Source organism: Leopardus geoffroyi, chromosome B3 (assembly GCF_018350155.1).
Source record: "Leopardus geoffroyi isolate Oge1 chromosome B3, O.geoffroyi_Oge1_pat1.0, whole genome shotgun sequence".
In the NCBI taxonomy this organism is placed as follows: domain Eukaryota; kingdom Metazoa; phylum Chordata; class Mammalia; order Carnivora; family Felidae; genus Leopardus; species Leopardus geoffroyi.
The window spans coordinates 122,616,939-122,634,775 of NC_059337.1; the positions used below are offsets into that span (position 1 = coordinate 122,616,939).

The following is a 17,837-nucleotide window of genomic DNA, read 5'->3' on the forward strand; positions in this document are numbered from 1 at the left end:
CAATGCAGGGTGTTGAATGAACGAATTGTTCAGTGGAGGCATAAGCAGTTAAGGGAACCAGCCAGTGGTGGGGAAACAGCTAGAAACTAGCACAGCAGGAAGCCATCAACGCTCTCAGGTCTAAGGAGGCACAGTGTGGAAATGGTGGTGTTCCTCCAACCCAATGAGAGCTAGGGCTGGGCAGAAGTGCCCCAGTGGGAACTGTGGCAGGAGAGGAACCCAACCTCTGCTGGAATGCAGACACAAAGGGCAGGAGTGCACACAGGATGCAGTGTGTGTGTGTGTGTGTGTGCGCGCGCGTGCGTGTGTGTGAACAGATATACAGTTATCTGGGCCTCGCTCTCCTTGGGCCTACCTGTCTCCTGCTCCTGTCTCCTGCTTCTACCACTGGCTAAACCACTTTAAGAGGACAGGGGAGCCCCTGGGGATGCAGCCTGCGCTGGTCAGTCTCCTGGGCACAGGGCAGGGCAGAGAAGGGTGGAGAGAGAACCTCTGGCAGGATACAGAGGATATTCAGTGTAGGGGCTTACTCAGCTATGCCCTCTGTGTCAGTCTATAGGAGGTTGGACATTGCTTCCAGACTCAAAGAATCATGGAATGTGGAATGCTGGAAGAGACTTTAGAGTTCTGCCCCTAAAATTCCTTTGCTTTACTAAAGAAGATCCTGAGTCCGAGGGAGGAAAAATGACTGGTCCAAGGTCCAAGGTCGGCAGCCAACAAGTAGCATAGGCAGGACTGGAACCAGCTAACCAAACTCCCAGTCCATCCTCCCTCTTAAATGAAAGCTGTGGCCACTTAATGGTTGATAATAAAGAATTACTGCTGAGCCAGCTTGCCTATTTCCTGTTAAAACTGCTCAAAGACCTCAGGGCCATAGATTACCTTGGCCCCAGAGACATTTGCCTCAAATGATTCCTTCTAAATATACCTATGATCAGAGTGAACTGCTCATTCCAAAGTATGGGATGCGGAGTCAGATTTGTGGGGTGGAATCCCAGTTCCACCCTTACAGAGTGATCATGGACAAGCTGCTTAACTCTCAACGTCTTAGTGTGCTCAGCTATAAAGTGGGGGTAATAAAGATGTCTATCTCATATATCATGAAGGTAATATGAGAAAATATACTTAAAGCACTGAGACTAGCAGCTGGAAATATTAAGTGCTTGATAAATGATAGCATATATATGCATATATAACATTTATACATATATATATAGTATATCCCATATATATGTATATATGTATATTTATGGGATATATATGGGATATGCACACATATCTCCAGTAAACTGATTTAGAATTCTGGTTAAGAATTCATTTGGTTCTTTTTATCAGCTGTTTCTTGCAAGGAATTTTTTTTTCTTCCTCATGACAGATAAGGAAACTGAAGGGTGTGACAATTATATCTCAATAAAGCTGGAAAAAGAATAAGAAAACTGAAGAGCCTGTGTGATGTGCTTTTTGTGGGATCCCTCAGCCAGTCAGGGGCAGATAAAAAATCCCTGCTCTCCATGTCACTCCAGCCCCTGGCTTGGAAATGAATTCCAGATTACTCATCTTGATTTACTTCTTCCCAGGTGTTAAAAAATATCCCTTTAAACTTCCATCAAGTCCAGGCCAGTCTGGCCATCCCTTGGGGTAGGCTGAGCAGGTTTCTATCTCATGGTCATTGATACCTAGAAGTGTCCAGAGCCAGCAGGCCTTGCTCTCTTTCCAGCCCTAACCTCTGCTCTTTGACCCTAGCACACAAATGTATATGGCCTATGGATTGGCCTGCAGACTTTCTGGCAAATGTTCAACTGCCCTCTGGGTAGCTGGAGGCTGACCTTCTGGTCCTGGATCTAGGTTGATTGCTTTTCTCCTTCTGGAACACTCTCTGTCCTGGGCAGGTGCTAATACAAGCTCCAGCCCTCCAGCTCAAGTCTCCTTCTGTGGTTGTTACCCAACCAGGGCATTGTTCACCTTTGGAATACTGGTGGGAACTAAATGCAGCTTTCTTGCTTCCTCTACTACAGGCCCTAAGACTTTCTCCCTCCTGCATAGAACACAATTCCCTTATTACTCTCTCTGCAGTAATGTTTTCTCATTGTCTTAAGCAAGAATCTTGCTCCTTGGATTCTCTTGCTTTTCCTCTGGTTGGCTGCTGTGTGATGCTTCCTTCCAGATAGTCCACTTCTGAGACAAGATACACAGCATCCTGAATGAATGCCTCTCATGAACAGCATTCTAAATATTCAGTTTACTAACCCCAGTCCTTACTGGGAAACCCCAGTCCTTACTCAGTCCTTACTCAGTCCTTACTAACCTCAGTCCTTACTCAGAAACTCAACTGGGACTTTGTGGTCGGTTGTGAAATAAGTTAGCCACTTCCCCTGATAGCTTTGGTTGCTCAGTGCATTTTCTGTTTAGCTTCTTGGGTCATATCCCATCTCAACAAAATCCTTCAATGGCTTTCTAGTGCACTTGGACTAAAATCCAAACCAGTGAGTGCTCCGAGGTCCTCTACCTGCCTCTCCTACCTCCTCCTATACCATTCTCTCTGCTCCATTTCCACTAGGCTCCTCTCTGTTCCTCAAACCTGCCAGGCTCTTTCCTACCCCTGGGCCTTTGCACTTGTGTTCCCTCTGCTTGGAATACACTTTCTCATCTTCCTCATGGCTGGTTCGCTCATCCATCAGGTTGCAGTTTCCTCAAAGACGCCTTGCCTGACTTCTCCTTCCAAAGATGCCATCTCTGGCCTCTGTTTAGTTATTCTTTATCACACACCCCTACTTCTTTCTTTCACAGGGCTTATTATGTCATGCAACGATCCTGTTATTTCTTTGCTTATCTGTTGTCTATCTCCTTTCTAGGCACCGAAGATCTAAATCCCTGCTCTCATGAAGCTTTAAGTCCAGTGGAGGAAACAGATAAAAGCCATCTAAACAAATGAATAATATAAAGTACTGATGAGTGTTATAAAGCAAGGTAAGGGGATAGAATGTGTCTCAGGGAATGTGTAGGGTTGGTGGTGTTTAGATAAGGGTAGTCAGGGATGGCCTCCCTGGAAGGGTGACATTGGAACAGAGAACAGATTGCTGGGGATGGAGCAGACCTTTGAAATTATGGGGGAACAGCAAGTGTAAGGGTCTCATGGCAGCAGCCAGTTTGGCAGGTTGAGGAACAGACAGGAAGGTGGTCAGGCTGGAGTGGCCTGAGCTGGGAGGGAGAAGGGTGGTGAGGGTGGAGACGGAGGGAGTAGGAACAGGCCCAGGGGTGCCATGTGAGTTAAGAGTCTGGATTTTCTTCTAAGCTTAATGGAACATGTCTTCACAGCAGTATCTGGTTTTCAAAGCACATACCCCATCTCACCTGATCCTCACAAGGACCTCTGAGGCAGGTAGGACAGATGGTGGTTAACACCTTTTATCAAGAAGGAAACCACCATTTTATCATTTTACCATTGGTAAATCAAAAGGAAGGTCAAGCTCTGCCAAATTAGAAAACTTACTTTAAGTCACACAGTCCAGACAAGACTTTTTAACTCAGTGGTGTCTAACCTTGACTGTGCATTGAAACCATCTGGAGAGCTCTACAAAATAGTTACACCTGGGTCCTTTCCCCAGAAAATAACTTAAGAGGTCCAGGGTGTGGCCCAGGAGGATTGTTAAAGCTCTCCAGGTGATTCTAACCTGGCTGAGAACCACTGTTCTCAATCCACCCACTTTTCACTACACGAACTGCCTCCTTGACAGAGCTTTCCACTAAGCTGCCCATTAAAATCACTGAGGGAGCTTTCTAAGAATTACAAAGGGAGATCCACATCCCAGACTAGACTCTAAAATCAGAAATTTCTGGGGCTGGGGCTCACAGGCTTGTTTATAAAAGTCTTATTTCCCTATCTGTGTTGGAGCTTCCCACATTTATTTTTTGATTTTTCCTATCTGCTGTTGTCTCTTGTTCCCTTTGGCTTTTATGACTTTTTTATTTCTTTCCTGTCATGTTCATGGGATTTCAGGAAGGAGTGGATTTAAATGAGTATACTCAACATACCACGTTGAACTGGAAGGCTTAAAAATTTTAATAAATTTTTTTACATGTTTGAGTAATTAAATTTTAGTTGTGAAAGTTATATGCACATTCATTGTAAAAAAAAAATTCAAATATGATACAAGGGCACAGAATGTAAACTGAAAGTTCTCTAGCCTCCCCTCCCCATTTCCATTCCTCAGGGTAGCTGTTAGCCTGCTGGTAACATTTTCATAGTTAAACTTAGGGGGGCAATTAGAGGAACCATATTAAGTTTTTAATATATTTATTCTGTCTTCTCTCTCTGGTTTTAAATTTCCCATTTTAATTTAAATACATTTATGTCTTTTACTGTATTTTACTGCATTTTTATGCTTTTTTTAATAGGATTTTTTTGATGCCAACAACTTTCTCCAGGGGAGACCCTATTCAGACTTTAATTCCCAGCCTCCAAGTCAGTTCTTAGTTTATGGAGCATTTCAGAATCTCCTGGGCAAAATTACTGCTCCCTTCTTTGTGTTCCTATATCACTTTGTTCATGCCTTCAGCTCACACTTCTTACACTGCTTGAAAATTATTCATGTTTTTATCTTAGCATGCATACACTGCCCATGTGAGACAGCGGGGCTGTATTACGCAATTCTATACTATTGCTGTCTCTGTACTGCAATTGTCTTAGTCTGCGGCTTGTTTTGTAATGCTTGTCGATGAAGAGAAGTTATTGAATTTAATGTTGTCCAAATTTATCAAGGTATTAAATACAGTTTGTGTCATTTAATAAATCCTATCCTGAGATCACAGAATGTTTTCCTTTATTTTCTTTTAAAACATCTTATTTTGCTTTTCCCGTTGAAAGTCTTTAATCTACCTGGAGTGAGGAATCCAACAGATAACTAGTTGTTCCAGCTCATATACTGAATAATGTGCCTATCCCCACTGACCTATAATGCCAGCTCTATCATATATCAAGATCCCACCTATTCCTAGATCTGTTTCTGGGTTCTCTAGGCTGATTTCTTCTCTCTCTCTCCACCCGGGCCTATCTTTATACTAATACTAAATGGCCTCAATTTTTTATAGCATTATAATAAATATTGATGTATGAAAGGCCAAGTCCTTGAAACATGTCATTCTCCTCCAGGAGTGTTTTGGTTATGCTTTACCCACCCCCCCCCCCCTTTTCTTTGCATATAAATTTTAGATTAGCTTGTGAAAGTCCAGGCAAAATCCTGTTGGAAATTTGACTGGAATTGATTGAATTGATAGATGACCGCCCCCCCCCCCCGCCCCCATCTCTGCTCCCCGGGGAGTGGCTCAAGAGATATTTGTGGAATGAACGTCTGATGAATGTCTCCAAAGCACATCTTATAAACATGCGATACAGGTCAATGAATGAACGAAGGGGGGCCAAAGATAACTAAAATCAATCAGCACATTCTCACCACTCGGCAACTGTCAGTGAATGTCTTCCTCGCTTGTTCTAATACCTTATTTGAAATGCACAAGCCCACAACTCCATCCTCCACGGAACACGAATCTACGCCTCCTTCGGAAAGACTATTGAAAACAAATTTCAGAAAGATTGTGTGTCCGCAGCCCGGGCTAAGAAATAAGTGCCCCCGGCAGGTTAGGTGTCTTGACCCCTCTACCTCCTCGGAAGGAGCGGTCCACAGGGTGCGCGAGTCCGGTGGCTAGCTTGGCCGCGGCTTAGGGAACCACGAACTACAAGTCCCGGCAGGCCGCGCGGCGCCTCCGCTTCATTAGGCGCAATCAGCGGGTGGCTGAGAGCCAAGTCCCGGCGAATCCCGTCACTCAGCTGCGGCGCGGAACTCGGTGCCGCGTCCCCGCGTCCCTTGGGGTGAGTAGGGTAGTCGCACCAGGGTCGCGCGGCGCGTAGAGTGCTGGGGTGGCGGTGCAAACGCCCCGGACGCCCGCCTCCGCTGGAACTGCGCAGGAGGGAACCCGCGGCCTGTGACCTTGTCACCCAGACCGGCGCGCGGCCACGTGACCGGCAGGGCCCCGCCTCCTCTGCGGTCACTCTCCAGCCCGGCTCACCAGTGGGCAGAAGTGTGGACTGGCTACTTCGATGGCGCAGTCTCGCATGTAGGCAGGGCTGGAGCTGTTGGAGGAGGCATCGGGTGGCTCACCCAGGCGACCTCTGCCCTAGGCGGTGTGTGGACTCCGAGCCGCGGGCGGCGGGGGGCTGGGCGTGATCTCTGGACTAGAGCGTGGGGTGCCGCCCAAATCTCTGCCTTCCGTCTGGTAGCTTGGCGTGCCGCGGAGCGCCCCTAATCTCCCACACTTTGCGGGGCCCTGCGCTTCCAGTTCTCCTGGAACTGGAACGTGCTGATGACAGCTGTGCATGGAGAGCAGCCTCTGGAAGATACCAGCACAGCTCTCTCCCCAGGTTAAGTGGCATTTACTTTCTACTAGGTAGGAAGTCAGCCAATTCAACAAGCATTTATTGATCACGTCCATGATAATTGGCACTTAATGGGTGCTCAAGAAATATTTACCGAGCTGAAAGTGAACTAGACTTTATCTGTGCCTTTGTATGTTTTCTTTAAGCATTTTCTTATTGCACAAGCTATCAAACTGCATCAGAATCATCTGGAGGGCTTGTTACTATACGCAGTGCTCGACCCCATCCCCAGAGTTTCTGATTCACTGGGTCTGGGCTGGGGAGCAAGAATTTGCATTTGTAACATGCTCCCTGGAGATAGAGATGCTGCCCCGGACATAATTTTGAGCACTACTGCTTTATAGGAAAAAAAAAAAAAATCCTGTGAATTTAAAGCACCAACTTCTCACACTGGGTTATGGGTCTTTGTGTCCTTATTTGCCAGTTTAACATTTTGTCATGATAAACATGTGCATATCACTGTGTACACTATTAATTTGTCCCTACATTATTTTATATACAGATTTACACTTCTGTCATTTTTCCTGGATTACATCATATCCTCTTGTGTTATTATTGGCTTGGCTGTTTCTCAATAGCCTTTACAGATGTAAGATTTTACCTCTGACGGGAGAGCTTGCATTTTATTCCTTCCTGCTAATATACATTTTCTTGCAGACAGGGGACCTATAAGATAAGAATAGTGCTTGGTTCTGGTATCCATTCTCCGACTCCCTGTCCAGCTCCCTGGCCCCCAACTAACTAAATCTGGATTTAGATTTTTATGCCAGAGGGACTCCAGTGACCTACCTTTTACCTGCCACTTGCTCTTTGTGCTTGATTTTCCACTGTTTGCCCTGAGTCCCTGCTTTCCCAGGATGAACTGAATGGGGAATTTCTATTCCTTGCTTGGGTGAGATTTATTTTCCTTGTCTGTTCTGGGACCGTGGCATCAGCCAAGGATTCCTTTATTTAATCAATATTGATTCAGCCACCTTCTGGACATATGATTATATTTGGACTGCATCATTGGTGGCAGGTCAGGTTATAAACCTCATCAGGCCAGTTAGATGGTCCCTGGGCATTGACTGTGCATCTTTCCAGACTTGAGACATGATGATATTTTCCACCTTGTTTGCTTATTTTTTTTTAAGTTTATTTATTTTGAGAAAGAGAGCACATTTGCATGAGTGGGGGAGGAGCAGAGAGAGAGAGAGAAAGAGAGAATCCCAAGCAGGCTTGGCATTGGCAGCACGTGGAGCTGGAACTCAGGAACCTCAAGATCTGAGGTGAAACCTGAGCTGAAACCAAGAGTCAGATGCTAAACCGACTGAGCCACCCAGATGCCCCTCACCTTGTTTGCTTTTTATCCACATCAATTACCAGATTTCCCTGAAAACCTGATCATTCTCTCCAAGGGTATTATTGAGTCTTTTCCAGTCTTGGGAGTAGACCAGAAGAAATAATGCCCATTTCTCTAGTAGCCTCTTTAGGAAATGGGAGGAGGCTGCGGTCCCTATATGGGATTGATGGAATTAGAGCCCAGAGTGCCTTTCTTCTGACCATTCTCACCTGCGCACCAAGCGGGGCACGGTGATTCCATGCTTATTGACCTGGAATGTGGCATGGGGACTGCGGATGGGTGGTAACTGGTGGGCCTAGCCACTCTTTGGCCCACCACAAACTGTAAGTGCTTGATTCCCCATTTAGTTATGTCCAGGGGATGGACATTCCATTTGACTATCAACTTCCCATTTGTAGAGCTTTCCACACTTGCCTTTTGCCTCATTTCATCACCTGCTGGGGTGTTCCCTATGGTCCAGCAAGATGGATTCCATTCTTATAGCTTTGACAATAACACAGCTCTCCTAAATGTTTCATAGACTGGAATCGGTTATTTCTGGTGAGGTGCTTTGGTTGATATTCTGACATGTTGATTTCCAGGGCTCTAAGCAGTGTCTTCCACATGCCTGCCATTGGGGCAGGGTAGAGGGTCAGAAAGCAGAGTCGCTGCCCACAGTGACTGATACGGTTATTTGTGAAGAGTGCTAAGGACATGGGTGAACAGAGTCCCTGCTAAGGAGGCCGTGTGCCATAGACAGGCTCAAGCTCCAATTCTGTCGTTTACTGGTTGAGAGCTTGGGAAAAATCTCCCAACTCGTTCCTTTCCTCGTTTATGCCTGTGGATGATGATAATATTTGTCTCATCTTACTGGGTTGTGTGGAATATCTAATGAGATAATGAGTGCAGAGGGCTTTGTAAAGGTTAGTTGTTGCTAAAATTGTCATCTAATTTTTAGGTTTTTAGGGTCTTGGTGTCCTTAAGGCCCCTCCCAAAAGTGTGTGCTCCTGTGAGAAGTAACTCAGGTGAAAGTCAGAAAGGCAAGTAAACAGAACAGGGCAGGTGACTCATTAGCAAAAGGTTTAATAATGAAAGGTGTTTTTCATCGACAGACATATTTCACGGCTGACAGGGTCTTTTAAAATACCCTGAGGGAAACAACTCATTTGCATGTTAAAGACTCACTGACACCGTATGGAAAACTCCAGCTCCAGTCTATTTAGGCACAGTTTGGCTCCTTTATCATCTATTTTATGTTTTTCAATTTCCACCTCTTTTATTACTGAGGACATTTGCATGAAAACCAGGTCTTGGGAATTGTGTCTGTTTCTTGTTGTGGCTTCCCCTCCCAGGGTGGGATGGTCTCAGGGCTCCATTGCCTATAGGGACAGGCCTGGAGGATGGTGCACCAGGAAGATGGGGTTTAAGAGGCAAGAGCTGGGAGGTGGTGCTGGGGTGCTGGGGTAGGATGGCTACTGAATTGATAGCCCTGGAGTGATTCTCACCTGGGGACCTGTGTTGTTACTGGCTCTGCACAGGCCTAGTGGGGTATAGTTTCTCCCTTGATTCATCCATTCAGTAAATACTTTTGGAGCACCTACCATGCCAAGGCAGAGTTTGGCAAACTGTAGCCTCTGGGCCACATCTGGCTACACTCATAACTTTATATTTTGTCTGTGCTTGCCATTTGCCTTGTGCTACAATGCAGAATTGGGTAGCTGTGACAGAGGCATTATATATAGTCTGCAAAGCTGAAAATATTTAATATATGGCCCTTTACCGAAATAGTTTGTGACTCGTGTGCTCGACAGGGAGAACAGCAAGAGCAAAAGCTGTAAGGCCACAGTGTGCCTGGTGGGTTTGATGAATAGCTGGGACGTTAGTGCTTTTGGAGTGCGGTAGCAAGGGGGAAAAAGGAAGGGCCTGAGACCTTGGAGGAAACTGGGGGGTCAGATCAGATAGGGCCTTGTCGGCCAATGCCTTGGGTCTTCATCTGAGTGAGGTGGGAGCCATTAGAGAGTTGAGAGCAGGGGAATGCATAATTGGGCTGAAGTTTCTATGTTTAGGTGGAAAAATTCACTCTTACTCATTCAATTATGTATTTGTTAGCAAACTTATAAATTAGTTATGTAATATATTAACAAATTCGGCCCTTTGCATCTAGTAGAAGAGGCAGATACAGGACCAAAGTCTTAGAGATAAAAGCAATGCATAATAAGACCAGATGGGAAGGAGCAACTAATTCTAAGTGGTTGGTTCACTTAGAGGCTTCATAGAGGGATGAGGGGGGACTGAGTGTGCAGAGGTATTTGGGAGATGAAGCGGGCAAGGTGGGGCGGGGTGAGAATAGGGTGGTCCTTGAACCCCTTGCTAGAGAACTTGGACTTTTCTGTAGGTGGAGGGGAGGTAGGATAATGAGTGCATGTGGAGGTTAGGGTGGTGACGACTCTGGTGGAGAGTAAGAGCCAGATGAGATGTGGGGAAATGGCTTTGGAAATCGAGAATGGTTGAGCAGTTCAGTCAAGATAAGATGGGCTTCCTCCCTTGCTTTGTTAATTGTATAAGGTTGTGCCAAATCCTGGTCTCTCAGGTGCTATGAGTTCTTAGTGTACATAAACTTGTCAGTGTTTCTGGGAAGAAAAAATGAAGTTTAAAGTGACAGTAAGGAAAAAACGTCTTACTTGCTGAGTATGTTAGGTATTATGTTAAAACAGCACCTCCTCTAATGCTCACAGTGGCCCTAGGAGGGAGGTACTATCAAGAACTCTTTTGTAGATGTTTACATGGAGGCTCCAAGAAATGTGGCTTGCTCAAGGTCACAGAGCTGGTGAGCAGCAGAGCAGGATTCTTCCTGGCTCCAGAGGCTGAGTTCCTGACTACCAGTCCCTCCATATGGCCATTTATCTATCTATCTATCTATCTATCTATCTATCTATCTATCTATCCATCCATCCATCCATCCACCTACCTACCTACCTATCTACCTATGTTTATTTATTTATAAATGTTTATTTATTTTGAGAGAGAGAGAGAGAGAGAGAGAGAGCGCACACACAGGGGAGGGGCAGAAGGAGAGGGAGAGAGAGAACCAAAGCAGGCTCTGTGCCGTCAGTGCACAGCCTGACATGGGGCTTGATCCCGTGAACTGTGAGATCATGATCTAAGCTGAAATCAAGAGTCAGGTGTTTAACTGAACTAGCCACCCAAGTGCCCCCAGATGACCTTTTTAATGTGGGCTTCTTTTCAGGCCCCACAAGGAATGGTCCCTCATGGACTACACTGATGATCTTGAAGGAGGAAGATGTGTAAGGAGCAAGGTGCACTCAGCCTAATGTAAAGCCTGCTTCTGGGTCCATTTGGGAACCTGTGTTTTGGCAAGACAAGGTAGAGGGTGAACTGAGCATGCTGATGCCCTTTTTAAACATTTTTTACTTTGGGGAGCCTGGGTGGCTCAGTTGGTTAAGCGTCCAACTTTGACTCAGGTCATGATCTCACAGTTCATGGGTTCGAGCCTGGCGTCAGGCTCTGTGCTGATAGCTCAGAGCCTTCTTCGGATTCTGTGTCTCCCTCTCTCGCCTCTCCCCTGCTCACGCTCTGTCTCTCTCTCTCTCTCTCTCTCTCTCAAAGATAAACATTATTTATTGTTTATTTATATAAAAATATAAAATATAAAAAAACCATCTTTTATTTTGTGTGTGAGAGAGAGGGCACAAGCAAGGGGAATGGCAGAAGGAGAGGAGAGAGAGAATCCCAAGCAGGCTCTATACTGTCAGCATGGAGCCTGATGCAGGGCTGGATCTCATGAATCGTGAGATCATGACCTGTATGCTACCCTTTTTGAGAGCAGATCCTGCAGGCTGAGGGTGTAGAGAACAAGAGGAAAAGGTAGGGGGAAGTGGGAGCCTGCCAGGATGTTAGAAGTGGGGCACGCAGAAGTCCTGCAGAAGCTGATAGCAGTGTAAATGAGGTCCTTTACTGGAGCATGGCATTGGGAGAGGAAATAATTACTAGTAATAATAATAATAAGAGATAACAACAGTGTTGGTGGTGATAGCAGTTGCTACTGTGTTCTTACTGTGGAGGTGGCTCTTTGCTATACATTTTGCATGATTTCCTCGTCCCTCACCACCCCATCCAGTAGACACTGATGTCATCATCCCCATTTTATAGACAAGGTCACAAGATTCAGAGAGAGTTAGCAGTGTGGCTGCTAACCCTTTGGGCAAATGACTATAGGGGCTCCAATGCAGGCCTGCTGGAGTGCATGTTCTCAACCACCATGTCTCTGGTCTGGAAGGAACCCTTGGCTTACTAAAATGTTGGCAGAGGGGTGCCTGGTTGGTTCAGTGGGTAGAGCATGTGACTCTTGATCTTGGGGGTTGTGAGTTCGAGTCCCATGTTGGGTGTAGAGATTATTTAAAAAAAAATATTTAAAAAAAATAAAATTTTGGAGGGGAAGGAAAAAAAAAAAAGGAGGGAGCCAAACCATAAGAGACTCTTAAAAACTGAGAATAAACTGAGGGTTGATGGGGGGTGGGAGGGAGGGGAAAGTGGGTGATGAGCATTGAGGAGGGCACCTGTTGGGATGAGTCCTGAGTGTTGTATGGAAACCAATTTGATGATAAATTTCATATTAAAAAAAATAAATTTTGGCAGAAAAAATAATTAAAATGCAGAATGATGTGGGGATAGGGAGGCTTTCCTAAATAAAGAGAATATAAAGAAAATAAAGCACATTCTACAAAACAAGGTTTTAATTTAATTTATTCTTTTTATTTATAAACTCCTTCCCCCCCCCAGAACTGAACCAGGAGCTGAGCCAGAGCATTTGTGTTTAGGGAAAGAAATGAGTTTCTGAAATTATTTCTTTAAAAATAATTGTTTGCAGTCACTCTTGTGCGCCAATTGCAGACACTGGGGGTTTGGGAGTAGGTGCAATAAACTGAGAAGGCTTGATTTTTGGGCATGGTTTCACTGATGGATTTGAATGCAGTGGAGCTTCTTTATTAAAGAGTAAAAATCACCCTTATGTTATTAAAATGCAGATTCCTGAGTCCCATCTCCAGGGTTGGTGATTCAGTGGGTCAGTGAGTAGACTTCAGAAATCTGCATTTTTGTGTGTTAAAAATTTTTTTTCTTTTTTTCTAAAAGTTTTTATTTTGAGAGCTAGAGCACGTGGTGAGGAGGGGGGAGGGTCAGAGAGAGAGAGAGGAAGGGAGAGAGAGAATCCCAAGCAGGTTCCATGCTGTCAGCACAGAGCTGGACGTGGACTCAATCTCATGAACCGTGAGATCATGACATGAGCCAAAATCAAGAGTCAGACACTTAACCGACTGAGCTGCCCTGGTGTCCCTAAATTTTTTTCTTCTGATGAGAACTTTTAGGATTTACTCTTAGCAACTTTCAAATATGTAATAAAATATTGTTAATTAAAGTCCATGCTGTATGTTACATCCTCATGAGTTATTTATTTTATAATTGGAAGTTTGTACCTATTGATCCCCATTGCCCATTTTGCCCACCTCCACCCCCTGTCTTTGGTAACCACCAAGCTGTTCTTTGTATCTGGAGTTGGTTTTTTGTTTTTTAGGTTTCACATATAAGTGAGATCATATAGTACTTGTCTTTCTCTCTCTGACTTATTTCACTCTAGGTCCACCCATGTGTCACAAAAGGCAAGATTTCTTTCCTTTTCATGGCTGAGTTATATCCCATTATATTCACATATATATCACATTTTCTTTATCTGTTCATCCATTGATGGGCATTTACGTTGTTTTCTTACCTTGGCTATTATAAACAATACTGCAGCAAACATGTGAATGTATATATCTTTTTGAGTTAATGTTTTTGTTTTCTTTGGATAGCAATTCCACTTCTGGGTATTTGAGTCATATGGTAGTTCTATTTTTAAGTCTTTGAGGAGCTTCCATACTGTTTTCCATAGTGGTTGCACTAATTCACATTCCCACCAACAGTACACAAGGGTTTCTTTTTCTCCATTTCCTTGCCATCACTTGTTATTTCTTGTCTCTTTGATAGTAGCCATCCTAGCAGGTCTGAGGTAATATCTCATTGTGCCTTCAGTTTGCATCTCCCTGATGATTACTGATGTTGAGCGTCTTTTGGTATAACTGTTGGCCATTTGTATGTCTTCCCTGGAAAATATCTATTCAGATCTTCTGCCTGTATTTTAATCAGATTTTTTAAACTGTTGAATTGTGTGGGTTTTTTATAGATCTTGGATATGAATCCCTTATCAGATATATGATTTGGAAATATTTTTTCCCATTCAGTAGGTTGCCTTTTCATTTTGTTGGTGGTTTCCTTTGCTGTATGGAAACTTTTTAGTTTGAGGTATTCCCATTTGTTGTTTTTGTTGCTTTTGCTGTTAGTGTCAGATTCAAAAAGTCATTGCCAAGAGCTATGTTAAGGGGCTTATCGCCTATGTTTTCTTCTAGGAGTTTTATGTTTTCAGATTTTACGTTCAAGTCTTTAACCCATTTTAAGTTAGTTTTTGTGTATGATATGAGATAGGGATCCAGTTTGATTCTTTTGCATGTGGCCATCCAGTTTTCCAAACACTATTTGTTGAGAAGACTGTCATTTCCCTACTGTGTATTCTTGGCTCCTTTGTTGTAAATTAATTGCCCATATGCGCATGGGTTTATTTCTGGACTCTCTACTGGCTTCCACTGATCTATGTGTTTGTTTTTATGTCAATGCCATACTGCTTTGATTACTACAGTTTTGTAATATAGTAGTATAATCAGAGACCATGATACCTCCAGCTTTGTTCTTCTTCCTCAAGATTGCTTTGGGCATTCTTGGTCTTTTGTAGTTCCATATAAATTTTAGGATAGTTTGTTCTATTTCTGTGAAAACTGCCTTTGGAATTTTGATAGGGATTGCATTGTATCTGTAGATTGCTTTGGGTAATATGGAAATTAAAAAAAAAATTTTTTTTAACGTTTATTTATTTTTGAGACAGAGAGAGACAGAGCATGAACGGCGGACGGTCAGAGAGAGGGAGACACAGAATCTGAAACAGGCTCCAGGCTCCGAGCTGTCAGCACAGAGCCTGACACAGGGCTCGAACTCACGGACCGCGAGATCATGACCTGAGCCGAAGTCGGCCGCTTAACTGACTGAGCCACCCAGGCGCCCCAAGGAAATTTTAATAATATTCTTCCAATCCATGAACACAGAATATCTTGCCAGTTATTTGTGTCTTCAATTCATTAGTGTCTTTTAATTTTCAGTGTATAGGTCTTGGTTAAATTTATTCTGAGATATTTTATTTTTGACTCAATTATAAGTGGGATTTTCATAATTTCTCTTTCTGATTATTCATTATTAGTGCATAGAAACCCAACAGATTTTTGCATGCTGATTCTGTATCCTGCAACTTTACTGAATTTGTTTATTCTGATGGTTTTTTGGTGGATTGCTTAGGGTTTTCTATATATAATATGTTATCTGCAAATAGTGGCAGTTTTACTTCTTCTTTCCCAATTTGGATGCCTTTTACGTCCTCTTGCCTAATTGCTCTTGCTAGGGCTTCCAGTACTGTGTTGAATAAAAGAGGTGAGAGTGGTCATCCTTGTCCTGTTCCTGATCTTAGAGGAAAAGTTTTCAGCCTTTCACCATGGAGTATGATGTTAGCTGTGGGCTTATCATATATGGCCTTTATTATGCTGAGGTATGTTCCCCTGTATCTACTTTGTTGAGAGTTTTTAATCATTAATGAGTGTTGAATTTTGTCAGATGCTTTTTCTGCATTGTTGAGATGATCTGATTTTTATCCCTCATTTTGTTAATATAGTGTAAGAAATCTACATTAAAAAAAGATTTTAGTATAATATGACTTCACTCATATGAGGACTTTAAGATACAAAACAGATGAACATAAGGGAAGGGAAGCAAAAATAATATAAAAACAGGGAGGGGGACAAAACAGAAGAGACTCTTAAATATGGAGAACAAACAGAGGGTTGCTAGAGGGGTTGTGGGAGGGGGGATGGACTAAATGGGTAAAGGGCTTAAGAAATCTACTCTTGAAATCATTGTTGCACCATGTGCTAACTAACTTGGATGTAAATTATAAAAAATAAATTGTTAGATTAAAAAAAAGATTTTAGGGGTGCCTGTGTGGCTTAGTTGGTTAAGCCTCCAGTTCTTGATTTTGGCTCAGGTCATGATTTTGCAGTTTGTGAGATTGAGCCCCGTGAGATCTGACAGTGCAGAGCCTGCTCGGGATTCTCTCTCTCTGTCTCTCTCTGCCCCTCCCCTACTTGTGCATGCACACATGCTTTCTCTAAATAAATAAACTTTTAAAAAAATAAATAAGATTTTATTTTTGAGTTAAATTTATCCTCAACATGGGGCTCAAACTTACAACCCTGAGGTCAAGAGTCTCACGCTCTATCCACTGAGCCAGCCAGGCATCCCCGAGATCTGCATTTTTGAAATGGTATTTTTACAGGTATTCCTCTGACCATACGTTAGAAATGTTGGATTAGGAAAAGAAGACTGCCACGGAGAAAAACAACAGAATTATAAAAATTATTGAGTCCAGAAGGGTCAAGAAAGGAGAGACAAAGAAATAGAACAGGTAGGAAAAATAGAAGACAAAGAAGAAGATGCTAAAATTAAATCTAAATACATAGGTTATATTAATTGCAAAAAGAAAAAAATCAACTATATGTTGTTTAAAGAAACAGTATAAATTTAAGTTGAAAGTAGAAGAATGGAATAAGATGTACCTGTGAATACTTAAAAAAAAAAAAAAAAATCTGTGGGATGCCTGGGTGGCTCAGTTGGTTGAACCTCTGACTCTTGATTTTGGCTCAGGTCTGTAGGATTGAGCCCCGTGTCAGGCTCTGTGCTGAGCATGGAGCCTACTTAAGATTCTCTCTCTCTTCCTCTGCTCCTCTTCCCCACTCGTATTCTTTCACTCAAATAAAATTAAAGATTTAAAGAAAATCTGTGGCTATACTATGAGGCATGAGTCCAAATACATTTTAAAGAAAATGAAGACAAGACTGTGTGTAGCAATAGTTTTCATACAAAGAGGAAACAGAGGCACAGAGCAGGGAGGGGATGGTCACAGACTGAGTCCAAAGCAGAGCAAACAGTGATGGCCTGAATCTTCCTGCTGCTTCTATACAGGTTTGCACGTGTGGATGACTTGGTGATTCACTTCTCCTGGGTGGGACTTCTCCCCTGGTACCTGCAGCTATGGTTGAGGATTTTAGTCTGATATAGAGTTCCCAGAAATTGAAGAGGAAGCAGCCCATTGGGTACAGTGACCTCCAAATGCTCCAACAGTCCACCTGGTGGGCTGAGCTGGTACAAGTAGGGTGGGAAAGGGTATCAAAGAGCCTTGAGCCCACTTGATCCTACCGACTGGGAGTATGTTTGGTTGAACAGATCAAATCAGCACGTGGACATCGAATCCCTAACCGCATAGTATCCTGCAAGACTGTGAGTGGACGGTGTACTAATAGTCATGGTATTTGCCTTCAGGCAAAACTTCAGGGAGCTCACAATCTAGACAGGAAGCAGTTTACTCTAACTGAAATAAATACTTTGGAAATCAGCCAGACACTGAGAGCTTATCTGGCTGATTCTGACCAGCTGCCATTTTGGCTGTGGCCTGAGCACTTCAGACCTGGGCACAGAGGGCTAATGATGCCTATATGTGCATGGTGGTACAAATAATAGTTACAAGTAATGGTGGTTAGCATGTTCTGCCACTTCCCCTGTTTAAAATAGCACCTCTGTCACATATTCATCATCCTAACTCTTACCCTCTTTTTCTTCTCCGTACTTAATACCAGTTGCTATTCTAATATATGTCTGTTTGCTTCTGATCTGTTGTCCCATCTAGTGTGTAAGTCCATGTGGGCAAGAACTTTGTTTTGCTCCTTCTGTCCCCAGTGCCTAGAATGGTGCCTGGCACTGTGGAAGGAAAAATGACCTTGAGAGTTGGCTTGTGCCAAGTACTTTGCTAAGCCTTTTATGTACATGATCTCATTTTATCCCAATGACTTTTGAGGTAGCTACCCCAAAAACGAGGAAACA

At 43.4% G+C, this 17,837-nt stretch overlaps 1 protein-coding gene across 8 annotated transcripts in view; it reads left to right on the forward strand.

Moving 5' to 3' along the window:
• ADCK1 (aarF domain containing kinase 1) overlaps window positions 1-17,837 on the forward strand; it is a 151,415-nt gene that overhangs the window by 24,171 nt on the left and 109,407 nt on the right. For 6 of the 8 annotated variants that reach the window (XM_045451696.1, XM_045451699.1, XM_045451700.1 and 3 more), the window contains exon 1: window positions 5,742-5,866. The exons of 1 other annotated variant lie outside the window; for it this stretch is intronic. The gene's annotated coding sequence lies outside the window, so the exon portion shown is untranslated. Of the gene's footprint in view, window positions 1-5,741; window positions 5,867-6,013; window positions 6,112-17,837 lie in introns of those variants that run through there. One more of the 8 variants, XM_045451697.1, reaches the window with a different exon arrangement.